The sequence below is a fragment of the Suricata suricatta genome, chromosome 9 (assembly GCF_006229205.1).
Source record: "Suricata suricatta isolate VVHF042 chromosome 9, meerkat_22Aug2017_6uvM2_HiC, whole genome shotgun sequence".
NCBI classification, from domain to species: domain Eukaryota; kingdom Metazoa; phylum Chordata; class Mammalia; order Carnivora; family Herpestidae; genus Suricata; species Suricata suricatta.
Genome location: NC_043708.1, coordinates 137072207 through 137092897, shown reverse-complemented (window position 1 = coordinate 137092897; position 20691 = coordinate 137072207). Strand labels below are relative to the sequence as shown.

Here is a 20691-nt window from a genome sequence, read left to right as displayed (position 1 = left end):
CATTTCCACACTCTAGATCGGGCAGATCACGTCCCCGGACTGGCATTGTTTCCATGTGTCCCCTTGCATATTTACCGTAAACTGAGTAATTACAAGATCGATCGGATCCAGATTCTAACTTCTGACGAGAAAACCGGTAGGTGATGCTGCCCTCTTCCAACTGCACCTGGAAGAGTCTCTAACTGTAAAATATCATCCTGCTCGAGACCAGCTCGTCTTCCCCTTCCGTCGGTTGGTTAGGTTGGCTCATTCGACACGTTCCCAACAGGCCACCCACCTCTCTGTGCCGGAAGCGAGGCAAATCCGAAGTGAACAAATCAGGCTCAGCGTCATCCAGACGCCTTGCTGGTGGATTCTGAGCGGGGCTCGCTCGTGACGTGAGGGCACACCTGAAGGTGTCACTTATTCCCTCACGCCTGGAGCGCCTTCCAAGGATCAAGCTCCTCTTGAGATCCATTCGCATCCCAGAGCAGTGCAACCACCATGCGTACTTCTGACTTTGAATCTGAGACGTGTGAATTGGTTTACGCTGTCGCTTCCATAAATTCCAAAGCACAGAGGCGGTCAGCGCGTCTCAATCTTACCTGCGTCATTTCACAAGAGGGGTCCGCCTGGCTGACTGCAACGCCAGAGTGCACGCCAACGAAGCGGACTAAAGTTCTTGAAGGAATTTGCAAAAATTAAATTCACAGAATGATCTGGTTCAATGCAGTGATTCACGTAACCCTAACAAGTGGAAGATTTGGGAGACTTTGGGAAGGGTCTTCACTGTACTGTGGTTAACTCTCCAAGGTCATTTCCACTTGCCTCCAATTCACTCATTCAAGAAACACCTACCAACAGGATGAGCTTAGGAACCATGCTGACCTCCAGTGGGACAGGTTTCTCTTGGTCTCCCCAAGAGGCCAGTGCCTTCAACATCACCCCAGACCAACGGTGTTCCAGTCTGTATACATCTTAAAGTCATTAAAGACACTGATCTGTTGTCCCTCAAAACACTTGGACCCCCAACGTGTGGGTTTTTCCTCCACAGAATCTTCTCTCCACATTCCAACACCAACTACTGTCCTACCCTTCCATCCAATTCTGGCAGTAATGGCCTAGAGTTAGCACCAGACTCCACAGCTGGAGGGCTAAGCCCCCACTTCAGACACCAGTCCCAAGTACCGAGTCACCCGTGCGTCAGCCTGAGCTGGCTACTTATAAGGTAGGAGTTCCCCAAAGTCCCTTCGTCAGGTCTGTTAATTCTAGAATGGCTCAGAGGTCACAGGAAGGCACTTTACTATTACTAACTAGTTTATTCTCAGTGATACACTTAAGGAACAGCCTAACTGAAAAGATGCACGGGGCCAGGAAGTGCCCATGGCCTCTGTGGGCACACCACCCTACGCCCAATGTGTTCGCCAACTTGGACGCTCTCCAAACGTCTTCATTTAAAGTTTTTATGGAGGTTACATCAGGTAGGCATGGCTGATTAGATCACTGTCCAGTGATTACCTCCATCTCCAGCCCCTCTGCCCACCTCCCCACCCAAGTCCAAGGTAGGGCTCAAAGCCCAACCAAGCCCTCATGCCATGGTCTTTCTGGAAAGCAGCCCCACCTAAAGCTATCCAGGGGTTCCCAGCCCTCACTCATCAAGTGCGTATAAAAGACACTCTTGTCACTCAGGAGACCCCAAGGGATTTGGGAGCTGTGTGTCAGGCTCCAGGGACAAAGGTCAAATATTTATATTTATTTTATCGCAAACACTCTGGGTGTTGCTTATCTTCTAAAAGAACGTCCGTGAAGTCGGGTCCTAAAGAAGGCTTGCTGGACGAAGCGCAGCCCCTTCACAAGTACAGCGGGCTCATTCCTGACAAGCGCCACGCCCTTCCGGTCTGCTCCCAGCACTCCCCCAGCGCTGGAATCCCCCACTTCCGGTTCTGTCTCCTGATGGCCCGCGGGCTCCTCACAGGCAAGTTCTGCCTCTTGCCAGGTGTCCAGTGGGCCTGGGCCCCAAGGTCTCAGTCCATCCCCAGTCCCTGCTAACGTAGGGCTGCCCACGTTCGCCACGCAGGCCTGCAAGGACAGGGAGACTGCAGAGATGTTGCAGGCTCGGCAAGGACAGGGAGACTGCAGAGATGTTGCAGGCTCGGCTCTGGACCACCACAGTATCAGGAAGACGGCATCGCGGCGGGCCAAACAGTTTTGGGCATCCCAGTGCATACAAACGATATGTTTACGCTACCCTGTAGTTTAGGTGTCCAATGGCACTATATCTGGGAAAAAAGAAAACAATGTACAAATCTTGATTAAAAGACACTTCTTGCTTTAAAATAAAAAGTTCACTATCACCTGAGCTTTCAGCGACTCATGGTCACTGATCACAGATCACCAAAACAAACACAATAATGATGGGAAAGTTGGAAGCATCGCAAGAATTCCTAACAACTGACCCGGGGACAGGAAGTGAGCAGATGCCGTCGGAACAGCGGTGCCAGCAGTCTCGCTCACGCCATGGGGGCCGCGAACCTTCAATCCGACCCGCGATGGCCGTGCGGCAGGATGAGGCAGCGCACAGGGATGCGAGGGGTGCCCTCCCGTCCGTTCTTCTCTCGGTGCTTGCGTGCTGATGAAACGGGTTTCCAACAGGTGTCTGTCTTCCCCAACACCTCCCACGACATCTGTCCATCCGTTCGTGACCTGGCCCAGCTGTCCTCACGTCATCCCAGCAAAGATGCCGTCCATTCATTCATGGTCTGAGTCCTTCACATTTACAAAACGGCTCTCCCCGGGAAAGTGCTCTTCTTAACATACAGGCTCCTGGCTAATTTTTAATTAAAGGTGAGCAAATTCCAGAGGCTGGTACTGCTCTGAAAGAGAGCGTGGTCTGTTTGCTCAGAGAGTCAGGTGCTGGCCACCCAGAGGGCCACCCAGGGGCCGTTGCACACGTGGCTGCCTTAGGCCGACCTGGGTCAGTCAGCGCATTACTCCTGGGCTGAGGGAGTGACCACTCGTTCCCCGTTTGCCTCCGGAGCACCATCCCCTTCCTCACTATGCCTGGGAAGCACATCTCAGGACCTATAAATAACATTTTCTACCCAATACATTTACCAGGAAAAAAACCCCAAGACTGTTATCCCCAACAGACTCCCTGAAAGGCACCTTGGCTTCCTCTCCATCTGGAGAGACTGCACCAGCCTGATGACTGTCCGGTGTCCTTCTTGCCTTTGTCCACCAGGGACCAGCATATTAACAGTCACCCCAGGGGTGTCTGGGTGACTCAGTCAATTAAGCGTCTGACTCTTGGTTTCAGCTCAGGTCACAATCTCACGGTTTCGAGAGTTGGAGCCCCGTGTAGGGCTCTGCACTGACAGCGTGGAGCTTGCTTGGGATTCTCTCTCTCCCTCTCTCTGCCCCTTCCCCGCTCACGCTGCCTCGGTCTCTCTCAAAATAAACTTTAAAAAAATTAAAAAAAAAAAAAAAAGAGTGACCCAGGATGTGTGCAGAGCAAAGCAAGGTCCTCTGAAAATAACAGCGACAAAAGGAGCACAGAGTGTCACCAACGGGGCAGCGTTTGCCCAGCACCACTGGTCAGGAAGCAGCCCAGACCCACAGAGAAGGCCAGGCCACACGTCAGCATAGAGACCGCGGTGTGGGGGGGGGGGTTCCCCAACCTTGTCCTCCTCCCGGGGGCTACTTCTCACACAGGCCATCAGTCTTTTCCCCATCTCAGCAGACTGTAAGTCACATAATCGTGTCCCCAGTGATCCCATCCCCCCACTTCCTGGCAAGAAATGCCCAAGCCACAGAGACAGGGTTCCGATCCCTTTCATATGTCTGTCTGTCCAGCTAGCCATCTCCCTCACTGCTCCAGACAAGTCCCACCAGATTCCACTGCTGACAGGACGAATGTGCCCCATGGGCTGCTCTCTCCCAAACAGGCCTAATTCCCTGCTTGATAGGGTATTCGGGTACAGCCTCTTCATTTTAGAGGCGGAGACCCAGAGGGGTGAAGTGACTCTCCCAGGGACACACAGAGTCCATCTGCCACCATTGTGTCATTAAAGGACCCTTGTGTTCGTGAGGATGGAAGAATCATGAAGTTTGCAAACACATGAAGTTGCCCCCAGCCATCAAACACCTGCTGAGGGCTGGGTGATACAAAAGCAGTCCTTGATGGGAGGTGGGGGAGGGGGGTGGGAAAGGCCTCACCCCCTCAAAGGAAGCAGGAGGCATCCGGGAAAAGAGGAACGGGGCAGAGATGCACAAACGGAGGTAACGGCCCTGGATAACAAAAATTTGAGGTGGTTTTTTCCTTTTTCCTTTAGCTTTGCTGTGCTGTTAAATTTTCTTCACCCGTGAGCATTTACCAGCACAGTTAGGGAAAGCGGACCACTGGGCGTAATTCCTGGAGTCACACCCAGAAACCAGCCTCGGCTCCCGGAGGTCACAGGCCGTACCACGGGCCCGGACGATGGCCGTGGGAGGACGAGGCATTTCCGAAGCCACCAAGCAGACCGGCTGCTGCCACAGCACCACCTGCTAGTGCAGAGGCGCTGGACTGTCGTGGCCCCGTTCACCCCTGCTGTGCAGAGTGACCGCTTCAGAGCTGCCAGCACCTCTGTCAAGATGTCACTGCGAGGGGCACTGGGGGGGGGGGCTCGGTCAGTGCATCTGATTTTGGCTCAGGTCATGATCTTGCCATTCAGAGTTCGAGCCCTGCATCAGGCTGTCTGCTGACAGCTCAGAGCCCGGAGCCTATTTCAGATTCTGTGTCTCCCTCTCTCTCTGACCCCTCTCTCTCTCTGCCCTTTGCCACTCACGGTCGTCTGTCTTTCTCTCTCTCTCAAAAACAAACATTTTTTAAAAACCTAAAAAAAAGAAAAATAAATAAATAACTAAATAAATAAAAGAAATTACCACGGCCCTTTCGGGTTGGGGGAAGCAGGTGACCAACAGTGCCGGGCGGCTCACTGAAGTCCCCACGAAAACGAATAAAAGTTTGCAGACAACAGGGTAGCAATAGGTCCGGAAAAGGTAAGAACCCACGGGTCATATGGCGAAACCAGGACTCGGACCGATGGAAGGAAGCTCAGGGACGGTCACTGACCACGCACACCAGCCACCAGACCCGAGCACACCGCCCCGTGACGCGTACCCGGCTCCACCACAGACTCTGCAGGGGTGTGTGTGTTCTGGCCTGCGGGCATCAGAGGTCTGCCCTAACAAATTCAGCCCAGCGTCACCGTGTTCCCAACGGTGCCAGGAAAGGGTGTTGAGACCTAATTCACAAGAAAGAGCACCACAGGGGCTAGCAACCCATCCTCATCGGTTGCCGTCAAGTCCCAAGGGATTCAATCCAAGCCACACAACCAGCCCAACACCGCTGGGACCCGCCTTCCAAAGACTCTGAGTCCCTCTAGCTCTTAGATAATGTGTGCTCCCCATTCATCCTGCACCTAAAGCCCTCGAGGAGCAAGCATGGGGGGAGACTGCCAGGTGGGCTGCGCTCCTGGCCGGGCCACTGACCTCCGCACCCACAGGAGACGGCCTGGCGGGCTGGGTGCCTGGCCAGCCGGCTGGCCTCCACACCCACAGGAGATGGCCTGGCGGGCTGCACTCCTGGCCAGGCGGCTGGCCTCCACACCCACAGGAGACGGCCTGGCAGGCTGGGTGCCTGGCCGGGCGGCTGGCCTCCGCACCCACAGGAGACGGCCAGGCGGGCTGCACTCCTAGGCAGGCAGTGGCCTCCGCACCCACAGGAGACAGCCTGGCGGGCTGCACTCCTGGCCGGGCGGCTGGCCTCCGCACCCACAGGAGATGGCCTGGCAGGCTGCGCTCCTGGCCGGGCGGCTGGCCTCCGCACGCACAACAGTGCCCGCAGGCAGGTGGAAGTTTTCCTGTCAGGAAAGACCGATCCGGTCCTGCAGAGCCCGCATCCATCTTACCCCTTGTCAGAAAATAGACAGCGAGGGGGGAGAAGACAGGAACTATGTCAGCCAGAAAAGAGCAGCCCGTGCCGGGCCACAGACCCGGACGGTCCCACTGGAGACACCAGCCCAGCCGGTGGCCTGTCAGCAAGGACAGGGCGGCACTGTGAGCCAACAGTGTGTCACATTCACGGGCCGACACTGGGCCTATTCACGGGTGAGTAAACACAGCCAACAAGTGTGAGGCCAAGGACCAGAATGTGAAGCGCAAGAGAACACAGACAGTCCCTTGAGGAGTGAGGCAAGACCTCCTTGCACGCAGCCTCACTGCCCCGGGCCGCAGTGGGCACAAGGACACGCTCCCCGGGCAGGAGACAGAGGCAAGGCCATCACACAGAACGAAGGGAGGAAAGGAGAGACGGCAGAGAAAATAAAAACTCTGCCGTCAAATGACGGGAAATGCGACGCCCAGAGGAACACGCTGGAAAGCTGTCTGAGGAAACAGACCAGGGCGGAAGGTGGGATGGCAGACTGGTCATTCCAACAAGAGAGTGTCAGACGGAAAAAGGGCAGCAGCAGCAGCAACAAAGGAAGGAAGGAGGAAGGAATGGAGAAAGAAAGAGAGAGGTAGGAAAGAGGGAGAGAGAAAAGAAAGGAAAGAAGGAAGGAAGAGAGGGAGGGAGAGAAGAAAGAAGAGAAAAGAGAAAAGAGAAAAGAGAAAGGAAAGGAAAGGGAAAGAAAAAGAACCCAAGGGAAGGGAACTCTTCTGGACTAAGAGATTTCAGGATGGCCGAGGAACTCCCCTCACAGGCGAAGACCCAAAGAACTGAAAGGCACTCAGATATTTACACATCGTCAGTGCTGTTGTGTCCTGGAGGCTTCTGGCCTCACCCAAACGCATACCTAAAATCACTAACCCCCCCCCCCACCATGTGATGGTATTTGGAGGCGGAGACTTAGATAATTATGCTGAGATCAAGTCTTGAGGGGGAGACCCCAGCCACCCCAGGACGGGACTGGTGTCCTCGTATGATGTAGAAGAGTCCGGAGCTCTCTTCTTCCTCCATCGGAGGGCACAGCAAGATGATGAGCAACCACAAGCCAGGACCATGGCTTTCACCAGGCACAAGGCTGTCACCAGGAACCGAATCTTGCCCTTCCATCCAGGGACGTTTAAGCCATCGGGCCAACGGTATTTGTCACGCAGCCCAAGCTGACTGAGCCAGTGACACCAAGAAGTGGGGTGCTGCAGTCACCAACACCCAGGAATGTGGAAGCGTGTTTGGAACTGGGTGTGGGCGGAGTCTCAGGGACCACCGGAAACACGGACGTTCAGGCTGCTCCGGTAAGAGCTTAGCTCCTTCTCACAGCTACAGAAATAACCATGAACAAAATGCCGACAGAAATAGCAAGAGGAAAGGCCACTCTGGGGAGGCCGCAGATGGAAAGGAGGAACGTGTTAGTGGGCAACGGACACAAGGCGTCCTTGATGGAAAGTGGTAGAAAGCGTGGCTGAGACTGCGTGTCAGTATTTTGTGGAAGGCAGAACTCGCAAGTGAAGAAGTGGATTCTTGGCGGAGGACGTTTCTATGCAAAATATGGAAGGAGCAGCGTGGTTCCCCTGACCACTTACCGTGAAAATGAGAGAAGAGAGAAATGAATTGAAGAACTCCTTGTTAAGCAAAAGGAACCAGAACCTAAAGATTCGGGCAATTCTTAACCTATCCATACTACAAAAAAAAAAAAAAAAAAGAAAGAAAAGAAAAGAAAAAGAAATGAAAAGAAAAGAAAAAGAAAAAGGAGAGGAAAGGAAAAGAAAAGCTCGTCCTGAAGCACTCACTCGCCGTGTGGTGAACGCCATTTAACAAGGAGCCTCGCGTGGACGTGAGCCAGGAGCGGACTCGGCCACCCAGCAGGAGCGCCGCCGGTCTACACCCGGGACAAGGACAAAATGCAGGGGCTCCTCAGCTCCCGTGGGACTGGAGCACCGAGCTCTGCAGCAGTGAGCGTGCTCCATTCTGCAAGACAACTCGAGAGCAATTCCAAAGGCAATTCAGAGCGATGAGGGCTGGGTCTTCGGCTTCAGATGGGGCGGGATGCTGGGGGGCCGCCCCCCGGAGCCGCGGGAGCACAACTCTGACACAGGGATGGAGATGGGGCCACCCCAGGGGTCCTGAAGGCGGGATCGGACCCAAGTGGGTTCCAGAGATGGAACACTTACCCAGAGAGACTTATTTTTAAGGCTTAGGATGTAACGGTATTTGCCTCGCTAGGCTTGGGACACGCTTGAGACCCGTCACCCACTCCCTCCTGATCTCGCCCCTTGGGAACCTCTCTTCTGTGCCACCTCCTAACTTGGCCCCCTGTGACTCACCCAGTTACAGGCTCACAGCCGGAAAGGAATTCTGCCTCACGAGGACTCGTCTCTGAAGTCTCACCCACACCCGACTTAGAGGGTGTTCACAGGAGACTTTGGACTTTACGCCTCTTGATGCTGCCGTTACGGCTTCCGGGGCCACTGCAATGGCAGGACTGGACCCTGCATGCAAAAGGGGCATGAGTTTCAGGGGAAAAGGGAGCTGAATGCTTGCACCCCCCAAAACTCGGATGCGGAAGCAACAGTCCTCGGGGCGATGGTATCTGGAGGTGGAGCTTTGGCAGGTGATTGGGTTTACGGGAGGTCAGGAGCGTGGGCCCCCCTGGCGGGAAGAGCGCCCTTACAGGAAGAGGAAGAAAAACCCGAGCTCAGCCTCTCCACCGCGGGGGACACAGCAAGAAGGAAAGGAGTCTCACCCGAGGCCAGATCTGCTGGCACCCCGGAGGTCCCAGCCTCCAGAACTGTAAGGGCCAGATGTTGAAACCACCCAGAGGGTACCCGGGGGGCTCAGTCAGTTAAGCATCCATCTTCGGCTCAGGTCATGACCCCAAGGTGGGTTCAAGCCCCGCGTGGGTCTCTGTGCTGACAGCTTGGAGCCCAGAGCCTGCTTTCAACTCTGTGTCTCCCTCGCTCTCTGCCCCTCCCCTGCTCGTGCTCTGTCTCTCTCTCAAAAATAAACATTAAAAAAAATTAAAATGTGGATCCTGTCACCCCCGCTTCCCACACTTCTGCTCAAAAAAAAGAACAAAACCAAAAAAACATTTTAAGAAAAACCCACCCTGTCTCTATGGTATGTGGTTCCAGGAGACCAAGCTAACAAAGAGAGGAAATCTCAGCGGCACGAATCAAGCTGCCCAACGGTGGAAAAACCCAAATGTCCATCAGTAAATAAGCGGATGGACCGAGGTATATACCTACAAGGGAATACTATGCAGGCGTGAATAGGAAGAAGATAGAAGGTTCTTGAGCTTCAAAAGTATCACTGGCCACTGGAAACTGGAGGCGGGAGGGGCGTGGAGGGAAGGGCACTCCGGGGCACTGTATTTTGGAGGGGTGACGTGTTTTGGAACCAGACACAACACAACACTGTGAAGGTAGGAGATGCCAATGATTTGGGTCACGTGAATCTCACCCCAACTTTTTTAAAGAGAGAGATTTAAGAGGCACAACACCTGAACACAGGCTGCGGTCCTTGATGGGGCTGTGGTTCGCACAGGCCCGCTGGTCAAGACACCTGGGGACAGGAAGGGAGGTCTGATTCCGGCCGGGCGTCGGATGTATGAAGAACGTCAGGTGTGGTCGTGGTGGAGCAGTGAGGCAGAAAAACGTCCTTATGTCTCAGACGTGCACTCGGAAGTGTGTGGGAATGAAACGATACAATGTTTGTTAAAACAGCTCAGGAAAGAAAAAGACAATGAAGCCAAGACGGCAAAGTGTTAATTGTACCCAATGCAGCTAACGTATCCCAGCACAGGGGTCCTACCATTTTCTACAGAAAGGCAAAGGACCCAGAAGAGCCAACGCAACACTGAAGGAGAACAAAGCTGGAGGACTGATGATTTATTGTGGCGGCGCGTGGGGGGCTCAGCTGGTTGAGCGTCCGACATCAGCTCAGGTCATGACCTCATGGTTCGTGGGTTCGATCCCCACGTCGGCCTCTGTGCTGCCGTCTCAGAGCCTGGAGCCTGCTTCAGGTTCTCTGTCTCCCTCTCTCTGCCCCTTTCCCACGGGTGTTCTATATCTCTCTCAAAAATAAACAAACATTTATAGATTTACTATAAAGGAAACTTGTAAAGAAGAAAAATAAATGACCAGCACGTCTGTGAAATCAGTATACCAAATCCAAACACTGCAACACGTTTTTGCATTGACCACGATGGCGAAATTTAAAGGAGGAAATAACAGGACCCGGTTGGCAAGGACATATACCGAACAGGCCATCTCAAACATCCCAAAGTGACAAGAGACACTGGAATCATCTTTTCTGTTTGCTGGTAAGCTGGAAATGGCTGTCCCCTCCTTAACATCATCCTCTTCCAGTACGAAATCCAACTGCTCCCCAGCCCGGGCCTCAGCAGCCCTCCAGCGGCTTCTGCAAACACTCCTCTCTCCGGCAGATGGTCTCGGGTAGAAAACAGCAACCCCGAGAGCCCCACTTCTGCCAGACAGATCTGGCAAGAACAGCTTTCTTTTCCATGCATGTATTTCAAACCACAGGTTTCTCTGCAGGAGTCGAAGGAGGTATTTACTTCAGAAAAAATGATCAGTCCCTGAGTCTCCCAGAACCTTCCGGCACACAGCGCTAGGATATGAAGTTCTGCCTTCAGAATGCACGAACGCGCTCTTTCAAATGCTGATTAAAGAAAAGTGTTGTTCCCTTTTTCCAGCCTGAGCTTTCTGTTCTTACAGAAAACGCCTGTCTGGTCGAACGGAACTCAGCAAATGAAGCCATTGGTCAAGAGAACGTATCTAAGGTGCTCAAACTACAGCAAAACGGACAAAGTCCTGGAAACCCAGTGCCCACCTGACGTCCTAGAGTCACTTCGCCTCTGTCAGGGCCAAGTCAGCCGTTGACGGGTAATTTCAGTGTGTTTCAACCCTCCGTGGTAGGACTTAGTTCCCTTAATCCACAGAGAACAAGGAAATGACAGGCACCAGGAAAGACAGTTCCACTGAATATGCACTTCTTCTTTTTTAACGTTCATCTATTGAGAGAGAGAGGGAGGGAGGGACAGAGAGAGGGAATCCCAAGCAGGATCCGCACTGCCAGTACAGAGCCCGACGTGGGGCTCGATCCCACAACCTGAGCCCAAATCAAGAGTTAGAGGCCTAACAACCGACCCCCCAGGTGCCCCAAAAACGCACGTCTAATGTCGGTTCCATTTCACTCATTGCGAGGGGCCCCACAAAGTGCCAACCGTGTGATTTGAAAAAAGCTGAATGGGCTCTGTGTGCCTCAGTTTCCCCATCTGTCACATAGGGACAGTAGCCTCTTCTTTGTAGAGCTGCTACAACCGTGGGAGATGAGCGGCAAGCGTGCCCGGCACAGGGCCGTCATTCAGTGTCAGATCAGACGGCGATAAACACGGAGCTGGTCATCAACTGCTACAACGGCGTAGACGCGGGAATTTATGTTGATAGACTCCAGAGGAACAGAAAGATAAAAATGGGAGCGTAAGGGTGATAGCATTAGAGGAATTTTTTTTCATTGGTGTTGGAATGGTTTAAAAATTGGAGAGATTCTTCCAGATGTCCAAGGAAACAGCTAAAAGTGAATTTTCCTGCAAAGGATTTTCATCTAACATCACAACGAACACAGTAAAATTAATTACAACCTGAAGAAACTTGGAGAATAATCATATAATAATAAGAGCTAGTATTTCATTAGCAATTGCTAGATAGCAGGCATTCTACCAAGTGCCTTAAACATATCCATTCAAGTCGTTCTCGTCACAAGTCCAGGAAGGAGGTACTTTTATTACTTCCCATCTTACAGATGAAAAAACTAAGGCGCAGTCAACAGCATACCCAAGATCGGATGCTGGCAGACACACGGGCCACCTCACAGGCAGAGAGCTGCGCCACGGGGACCTTGCCCACAGTCCCTGGACCCACTTCTACATGCTCCTGTTTGCTCCAAGCCCCTGCAAGCCTTTAAACTTGTTTTAAATGTTTGTTTAGTTTGAGAGAGATACAGTGTGAGCAGGGGACGGGCAATGAGAGAAGGAGATGGAAAGAATCCCAAGTAGGCGTGGAATGCCGGGCTCGATCTCAGAAACCACGAGATCATGACCTGAGCAGACACCGAGAGCGGAGCATGTAACTGACCAGTCACCCAGGCACCCCGGGCACCCCGAGCACCCAGCTTTTAGACTGACTTTCGTTTGGGCTTTTTCTAGCTACATCAGCCCATGCGGCAAGCAAACTGAAAATGTCCGATGGTTAATGCTCCCACCTGCAGCCCTCGGCCAGTGGTGGCCAGGGCAGGTGGGACACAAGTGCCCTCGGCCTCCTCCCTCTGGCTGGGGAACTTTCCGATGCCTTCCACCCCACCGTCTCTGGGAGTTCCCTGCCCGGCAGGACTGAGCCCAGACACCCTCACAGGTAACTGACTTGGCCGCTTCCTACTGGCTTCCTTCTCCCCCTGTCGTTCTCCCCACTCTCCCACTGGGTGTGCTGGGGTCACCTCAAAACCAGCAACCAGAAACTGCCTGTCTCAGGTCTGCCTCTGGGGAACCTGTGAACCAAGGGAGGACCCACAGCCTTCCTCCCATCGGCTCTGTCCCGCCACAACCCCAAGTTCTCCCAAGTCTCCTCTTAGAGTGACCTCACCCTGTCCCGTTAGCTTCAGTTAAATGCCTTAGCCCTCCCTCCCCACTCACCCTCTGGACCCAGACAGTCCCCCCACCTCCTACCCCCTATTCTCAGGGCCCCCACAGCCCCCTACGAGATTGAAGGAAGAAATCATTAGTCTAATCAAAGAAAAAACACCATGGATTAATCCTTCTTTTACCTAAGTCCACAAGGCTTTCCTTCTCAGAGAAGTAAATTAAACAAACCCAATAATATTTGCCCCCTAACAATCTGTGTCGGCCTTCTGGATTACCACACTCCTCGATCCGACGACAAGCTCCAAAGAGGCTTTCATCATGGCGGCTTCAGCCGACTTCCAGCTCCAAAGAGCCCCCCCAACTCTCCCAAGGAGAATAAATACACCATATTTCCTTAAAATATGCATGTCTGGCAACTCGAAAGGGTACCATCTGGTTCACATAATTTCTGCATGAGGTTTCTGAAAAGCCTATGGAACATACATGATCCACTCTTGCTGCAACGGAAGCCAGAACATTCCACTGTTATTGTGCGAAGCAAGTGAGGTTAGCTGAGGCGAAGACGGGCCATGGGCCCCGCGAGGAGCTACGGCAGTCGACTCCCTGAGGACACAGCTCATGCTTTAAAATACACACATCTCATCGCAGTTGTGCCGGAGCAGAAAGAGAAACGTGGAAATGACATCACCCTCGAGAAGCATTTTTGAGCCCTGGGAAAAGTCAGGAGAGAGCTGGCAAGAAAAGCAAATTGGGTCTCTTTCAAGACGAAGCAAAGGAGAAGGCAAAAGAAAGGCGTTATGATTAAAACAAGAAGGAAATGGGGGCAGTGGAGTGAGCCTGGCCAGGGGAGCAGCGGCGTCTCCCTGAGGGAGGAATCATAATGAGCCGTGTGGCAACGTGCAAACCACCTGGAACCAGAAGCCACGTCGAGGTCCCTGCTTCCCCATCCAAGTATTCCGTGGTCACTCTTCCCCAGCAAGTGTGACAACAGGGGAGGCATTAGCACAGGTGACCTCTGGGTACGGGAGCCTCTGGAATTACACAGTAAGTATGTATTTCCGGAGCGAAGCCCCTTCCCAGGTCACCGGGATGAGTCAGAACCGCTAAGTGCTTGGAGAGCCCCCAAAACCACACAGCCCGACCACAGATGCGGGCACAGTGTTCTCGGCGCTCGGCCAGGTGTTCAGGAGACATACACCCCCCGGACTTACAGTGCGGGGCCAACGTTGGCAAGCTTTTCCTGCCAAGGGCCAGACAGTAATAATTCAGGCTTTCTGCTGTAGGCTGTCACTTGTCACAACTATTCAACTCACCACAATAGGGCAAAAGTGGCCACAGGCAAATGTATGCAAGTGGGCGTGGCTGTGTGCCAATAAAACTTTATTTATGGACATTGAAGTCTGGACTGCATGTAATCATCGCGGCACAGAACACTGTTTTGGTTTTTATTTTCTTCAGTCATGACAAGACTATAAAAATCAATCGTAGCTCACAATCTGTCCAAAAACCTAGGTGGTGGGCTACACTGAGCCCACAGGGTCTAAAGAGACGATATCTATTTCAAATGAGTGATGAAGACGACACCTTGAATCTATGCAGATATTAAAACTCATGAGGAAGAGGGTGGAGGACAGCCACGGATTTATCCCGTGCAATAGGGATAAATACTCTCTGTGTTGTCTTGGAATCACATAGGCCTGACCTTGAGCGCTCGCAAGGACACTTTCCAGCTACATGACCTTGAACGAGTTGTATTTAATCTTGACCGCCTTCGTTCCTTCCTGCGCAGAAGGCGGATAACAAAAGTACCCTCCTGGCGGAGTTACCAGGAGGATGAAGTGAGGTCCTGCCTCTCGAACACGCCGCACGGCACCCGCCCCTCGGCAAGGCCGGGCCAGTCTCGTGAGCATTAGGATGCTCACGGAATGGCAGATCGGGTGACCGCAAAACGTTTTTCCTGGCTACGAAGGTATGGTTTTCAGAAATCCTGACTCCTAATTTTTAAAAGCCAGAACTCCAAACAAAGGAGATGGTCAGCGTTCAACGCAAAACCAAAACAATAAAAGGACATTTTTGTTTTGGTGCAACACCTCAGTTATCCAGCTATTGGGAATCCAGAAACTTCAGATTTCTGAAAAAGTGGTGAACTCGAACTCGGAGGGAAAAAAATGCAACCTAAACAATCGTTTATTCACTCAACAAGCATCTGCAGAGAATTCTGTGTGAGAGCGGCTTACGGTATCTAGTAGGGGGCCCAACAAGTAACTGGGAATTTCTACACCATAAACACAATGTTATCGAGGAGCGAACATCAGGGCTCAGGGAGCATAAAGGCAAGCAAGAGCTCTGGAGAAGAAAGAAGAAAAATACAAGGAAGCCGGGCAGGATGGATGAAGTTCTGCAGGCTCCAAAGATGGGCGTGGAATGTTCTAGACAGAAAGAGCAGAAAAGAGACGGATGGCATGCTCTATAATCACTGTGTGTGTGTGTGTGTGTGTGGGTGTGGGTGTGGGTGTGGGTGTGGGTGTGGGTGGTCAGGGTAGGGTGGAGAGGGGTTGATGGATGCCAGCTTCCAAGCAGGAACACCCAAGGAACAAGAAGAAAAGAGGCAAGGAAGACACACACCAGGCATGTGCAGGGATGCGGGAAAGAATGGCCAACAGCCAAAGCGGCACGTTAATGGACGCCCTGTTGTAGCAAACACTCGCTGAAAATGCCCTACACCCTCCTTACGTAGCTTCTGGGAAACTTGCTACAGACAATAAATGCATATGAATGATTCAATTTTTCCACTTACTTTATTTTATTTAAGTTTATTTATTTTGAGACAGAGAATCCCAAGCAGGCTCAGCACTATCAGCACAGAGCCCAACGTGGGGCTGATCTCATGAACCGTGAGATCATGACCTGAGCCGAAATCAAGAGTGAGACGCTCAACCGACGGAGCCGTCCAGGCGCCCCTTAACCTGTTACTTTAAAAATTAAGACTAGAAGTTCAGTCACCTGAATCCCCCAGGCACCCCTGTCACCAGAACTTTTAAAGCCACCTGGGTGGCTCAGTGTCCTTCCGACTTCGGCTCAGGGCATGATCTTGTGGTTTAGGGTTCGAGCCTCACGTCAGGCTCTGAGCCTGCTTCAGATTCTGTGTCTCCCTCTCTCTCTGCACCTCCTCTGCTCGTGCTCTTGCTCTCTCTCTCTCTCAAAAATAAACATTAAAAATTTTTTCCAATAAACAAACATAAAAATTATGATGACAAACAAAAATACTGCAAACCTTTTCTCCCTGTCCCACAGAAGAACGCTTTGATCAGCCTGCGCACTAACTCATCCATTCTTAAGAAACCATATTCATTACTGGGGAAAAAGCAGCACACACGGAGGCTGCCGAGTTCAGGTCCTCGGCCGAAGATGACAAAGCTCTGTGAACTTGAGAGCCTTCACCTCTCTGGGCTCCTCACCCATCATCTGGTAGGTGGCCGAGACCCCAGGGCAGATGTGGGGACACAGGGCGGGGGAGGGGGGGCAATGGGAAGGTGGGGGAGATCCAGGCGCTCTGGAGCAGATGTTCATGTTTTCTCATTAGTTAACATGGTGAAAATACAGTGACTTTAACAGGTTGCTGTGAAGATTACATATGTGTGCTGAGTACCTACCTAGGGTCCGTGCAAACAAAAAACGCTAAATAAATAGACACTCTCACAAACAACCTCCGATATTGGTCTCACTATTCCCATCCAGGGATTAGGACTTCGAACCCCCTGGAGAAGTTAAGTTACTCTCTCCCGAAGTCACACGTCCTGGCCAACGGGGGGAAACCTACTCCCTCCAACCCCAAATCCCACCCGCTTTGGGGTTCCTGGCTGCCTGTCTCAGCCCGGGGAGGCCAGCAGGGAGGACTCTGGTCCTGTTAGGTTGGCTCCCAAATGCTGTAGCATGTAGTTAAATTAAAGGCACAATTAATATACTTGACTGAACAACAGCCACTCAAGGGGGGAAAAGGCAAGAAAAGAGAAATTCCTTTATTTGCCAGTTACACACACTCCCATTACTATGCCCTCAGAATGAAGCTGGGCTCCACCCACTGTTCCCAGGACAGGACTGCACTGCTGAAAAGCAAGAGAAATAAAAGAATTAAATTTTTTCTTTTTTAATGTTTTGTTTATTTTTGAGACAAAGAGAGACAGAGCATGAGCAGGGAGGGGCAGAGAGAGAGGGAGACACAGAATCAGAAGCAGCTCCAGGCTCTAAGCTGTCTGCACAGAGCCCGATGCGGGGCTTGAATCCACAAACATGAGAACATGACCTGAGCCGAAGCTGGACACTCAAGCAACTGAGCCACCCAGATGCCCTAAAAGACGTGAATTCTTGCCTTTTGAGCTTCTGAGGGCCTAAACCCTTGCTATTTATGGCCAAACTATGGGATTTTATATGCCATTTCCCCTCTGAAATGTCTTCATTCAACACTATCTGTACAACATCACTCTTGGCCCAGATGTCAACCCGTCATACTGAGAAATTAACCCTTAAAGAGAGATGACCATGTGTTTTAGACTTGGAAATAGCATTTGGTCTAAGACATCAATTTGAATAGTTCAGTATCCAAGGATGGATAAAGTTCAAGGCTGTTGGTTAACTTCTTTTTTAAATTGTTTTAATGTTTCATTTTTTGAGAGACAGAGAGAGACACAGCATGAGTGGGGAAGGGACAGAGAGAGAGGAAGACACAGAATCTGAAGCAGATTCCAGGCTCCAAGCTGTCAGCACAGAGCCTGATGCGGGGCTGGAACCCACGGACCATGAGATCGTGACCTGAGCTGAAGTCAGACGCTTACCTGACTGAGCCCCCCAGGCCCCCCAGTTGGTTAATTTTTTTAAAACAAATTTTATGAGCTACAAAAAATTTATTAACCGCTGTTTTGGGATATACAACTTCTACTTATGACATGCTAACCCTCAACAAGGACACCAAACAAGGGGTTTTATCGGCCGTAGAATATTCTAGAAACTACCTATTTTCTCATCCTCTTCTCAAAATATTCCTAAATAGGTCACTCCAAGCGAGACACTAGCTGCTCCTCATTTCTCTCCAGCGTTTGCAGAGCCGTGAGGCCGCCCACTCACCTCAAAGTGTGCGTTCTGTGCTCTGCCCACTCGCCACCGTCACCTCCATACCACGACATGACAGCGCTCTGCCCTGGCGCCTGGTCACTCCGCAGTGCCCACATTATGCCAGCCAAGTCCTCTGGGGAGCCCAGCACACGGGCAGCTGCTCCGTGCAGCTCCATCCAATACGCCTTCCAACTAGGTTTCCAGAAACATCCCCAGACAAAAAGCCAAACGCTGTCCCGACAGAAACCATGTTACTCCCGAGCAAACACTGGCTACGGCAGCGGCAACCAGGAACCCCCTCCTCCCATTCAAGCCAGAGAGAAGAGCTGACCTGCAGAGGACGCCTTCCGGCCATATATGCTGGTCTGTAAGACCTTTAAGGAAAAGTTACCAACCGTTTGGCTGTACACAAAATGAATTCAACACACACAGTTTTCCTTTTGACCTGCACTGCTTTTTAAACTTTTTAATTGCCAATATTTTAAAAGTAGGACATTTTTATAAAATCCAGATTTTTTTTACAATTAAAAAAATTTTTTCATTCTTTATTTTTGAGAGACAGCGCGAGCGGGGGAGGGACAGAGAAAGAGGGAGACACAGATTGTGAAGACAGGCTCCAGGCTCTGAGCTGTAGCACAGAGCCCAACGCGGGGCTCGAACCCACGAACCATGAGGTCAAGAGCTGAGCTGAAGTTGGACGCTTAACCAACTGAGCCCCCAAGACGCCCCTATAAAATCTAGATTTTCAGACATTCCTCCCCACAGATCAGGAGGATCTGAAAAATCACAGGTTGGAGTTCAACAGGAGACCATCCAGATTCTGAATCACCATCCTCACCACTGAACGTTAGCAGTTACTGAGCTCATAGTGTGAGCCGGGCGGAGTTTAAAGGGTTTGGGATTCCATAAGGGATAAACCGGACAAGAAATCAACAGCCAGTTATATCTGCTAAGAAGGGATTTCAACTGGGTAACACAGACCACTTCTGTTTTAGGGACAGTGGAAGAGATATATTTTTCCTACTCCTTCCACTAACTCCAACTAAATACCCTGGACATTATATATAATTTATGTTATATATAAATATATATACATTGTTATAATTTATATTATATAAATATATGTATATTATAACTTATATTTTATATATATTATATTATATTTTATAGTATATATAAATATAGGAAGACCCTAAAAGATGGAAGGAAGAAGGTGGACTAGCCAGGAATCTCAGGACCCGAGAAATGACACAGGGGTGAGTCCCCTGAGTTTTTCCCCCTTACATGCAAGATGTAGAGCTGAGCCAGCAACCCAGATCTGCTAACAGGTGCAGGAGGAAAAATGGGCCCCAGTAAAGACTCACTCTCTCTAGTCAAAGGAGCAGCAAGGGGCAGTCTAGCAGGACAGAAAATGTTTAGATAACATCCGTTCTCCTCCAAACACAACAGGAAGAACCGTGGCCCCAACATCCACACTAGTAAAGGATGAGCAGGAAGCCCCCACCGTTGCCAGGCTGGAATGGGGTGACCAAACCCTCACCCCTCCCTTGACTCTGGGTCATGCCGGACAAGACCACGTAGAAGGCTGGGCCGTTCGTCTCCACCAGGGTGTAACAGCTCCCCTTGCTCTCACCCCTGGTGTCAGCGGAGACGATGAAAGGAGCCTCGGCTTGCCCAAGGGGTAATGAGGTGCCCCCCCCCCCGCTGGGAGGCCCAGCAGGAGTTAGGACTTTCACCACCACCCAGGGTAATGGGGCCACCTACTCTCCTGGCGTTAGCTGAGGCCACTTGGGGGGCATCACAAGGCTCTTCTACCTGTTGAACCAGGAAGCTATCAGTGACAGCCCCATGAGGAGCCTGAACCCCCACTCCTGCTCAACAGGAAGGAGGAGCCCTCACTGAGTATCAGGAGTTTGAGCGGGAATCAGGGGACCCACTCCCGCTTGGAAGTAACAGGCAGTGCCGCCATCTTCCCGGCCAGAGCGGTGGGAAAGCAAGCCAGTAGAAACAGACAATTTAAATAAGACTGAGTCACATAAAATAATACTTGACATGTACAGACTTCAATGTAAAAAAATCACCATTGTGCCAAGAACCAGGAAGATTTCGAACTGAATAAGAAAAGACAATAGATGTCATCATCAAGATGGCAGAACAATGAAAACTGTGTGAGAAAGGTTTGAAAAGAGCCAAGAAGCAATTATGAGGGTGCTTGAAACTAATGAGAAAACACAGTCTCAGCAAAGAAACAAAGTTTCAGCAGGCGGGGGGGGGGGGGGGGGGGGGGGGGGGGGGGGGGGCCTCAGTCAGTCAGATCCTGATCTCGCAGTTTCATGAGTTCGAGTCCCACATTGGGCACTGTGCCAGCAGCATGGAGCCTGCTTGAGATTCTCTCTCCCTCCCTCCCTATCTGCCCCCGACACTCATGCTGTCTCTGTCCCTCTCAAAATAAATTAAGTTTTAGCAAAGAAAGACAATATAAAGAAGAACATAACAGAAATCGTAGAACTGAAAAATAAAGTAACTAAAATAAAAAGATTCAACCTTCAACTCAACCACAGAGGGCAGGGGACGATGATCAGGGACCTGAGAGGTAGAACAACAGAATGACCCAAACTGAACAAGAGAGAGGAAATAACCCAGGGCAGGGCGAGAGCTCAGGGGGGGCTATCACAAAAGATCTAACATTCAGGTCATCAGAATCCCAAAAGGAGAGAAGAGGGCAGAGCTAAAAACAAACAACACAACGAAAAACACACACCCTAGAAGAAATGAGGGCTGAAAACTCCCAAATTTGGCAGAAGACATGAACTTACAGATTCCAGAAGCTAACTGAACCCCAAGCAGGATGCAGCAAAAGAAACCCACTTCGTAACACAACATGGTCAAACTTCTAAAAAACCAAAGAGAAAGAATCCTAAAAGCACTGAGAAAAAAATGACACCTCATGTATAGAAGAAAA

At 51.2% G+C, this 20691-nt stretch overlaps 1 protein-coding gene across 3 annotated transcripts in view; it reads right to left on the bottom strand.

The window, feature by feature from the left end:
• Window positions 1-8438, bottom strand: part of SH3GL3 (SH3 domain containing GRB2 like 3, endophilin A3) — a 98212-nt gene extending 89774 nt beyond the window's left edge. For 2 of the 3 annotated variants that reach the window (XM_029951718.1, XM_029951719.1), the window contains exon 1: window positions 8287-8437. The gene's annotated coding sequence lies outside the window, so the exon portion shown is untranslated. Of the gene's footprint in view, window positions 1-8286 lie in introns of all 3 variants that reach the window. The other variant, XM_029951720.1, reaches the window with a different exon arrangement.
• Window positions 8439-20691: the final 12253 nt, after the last annotated feature.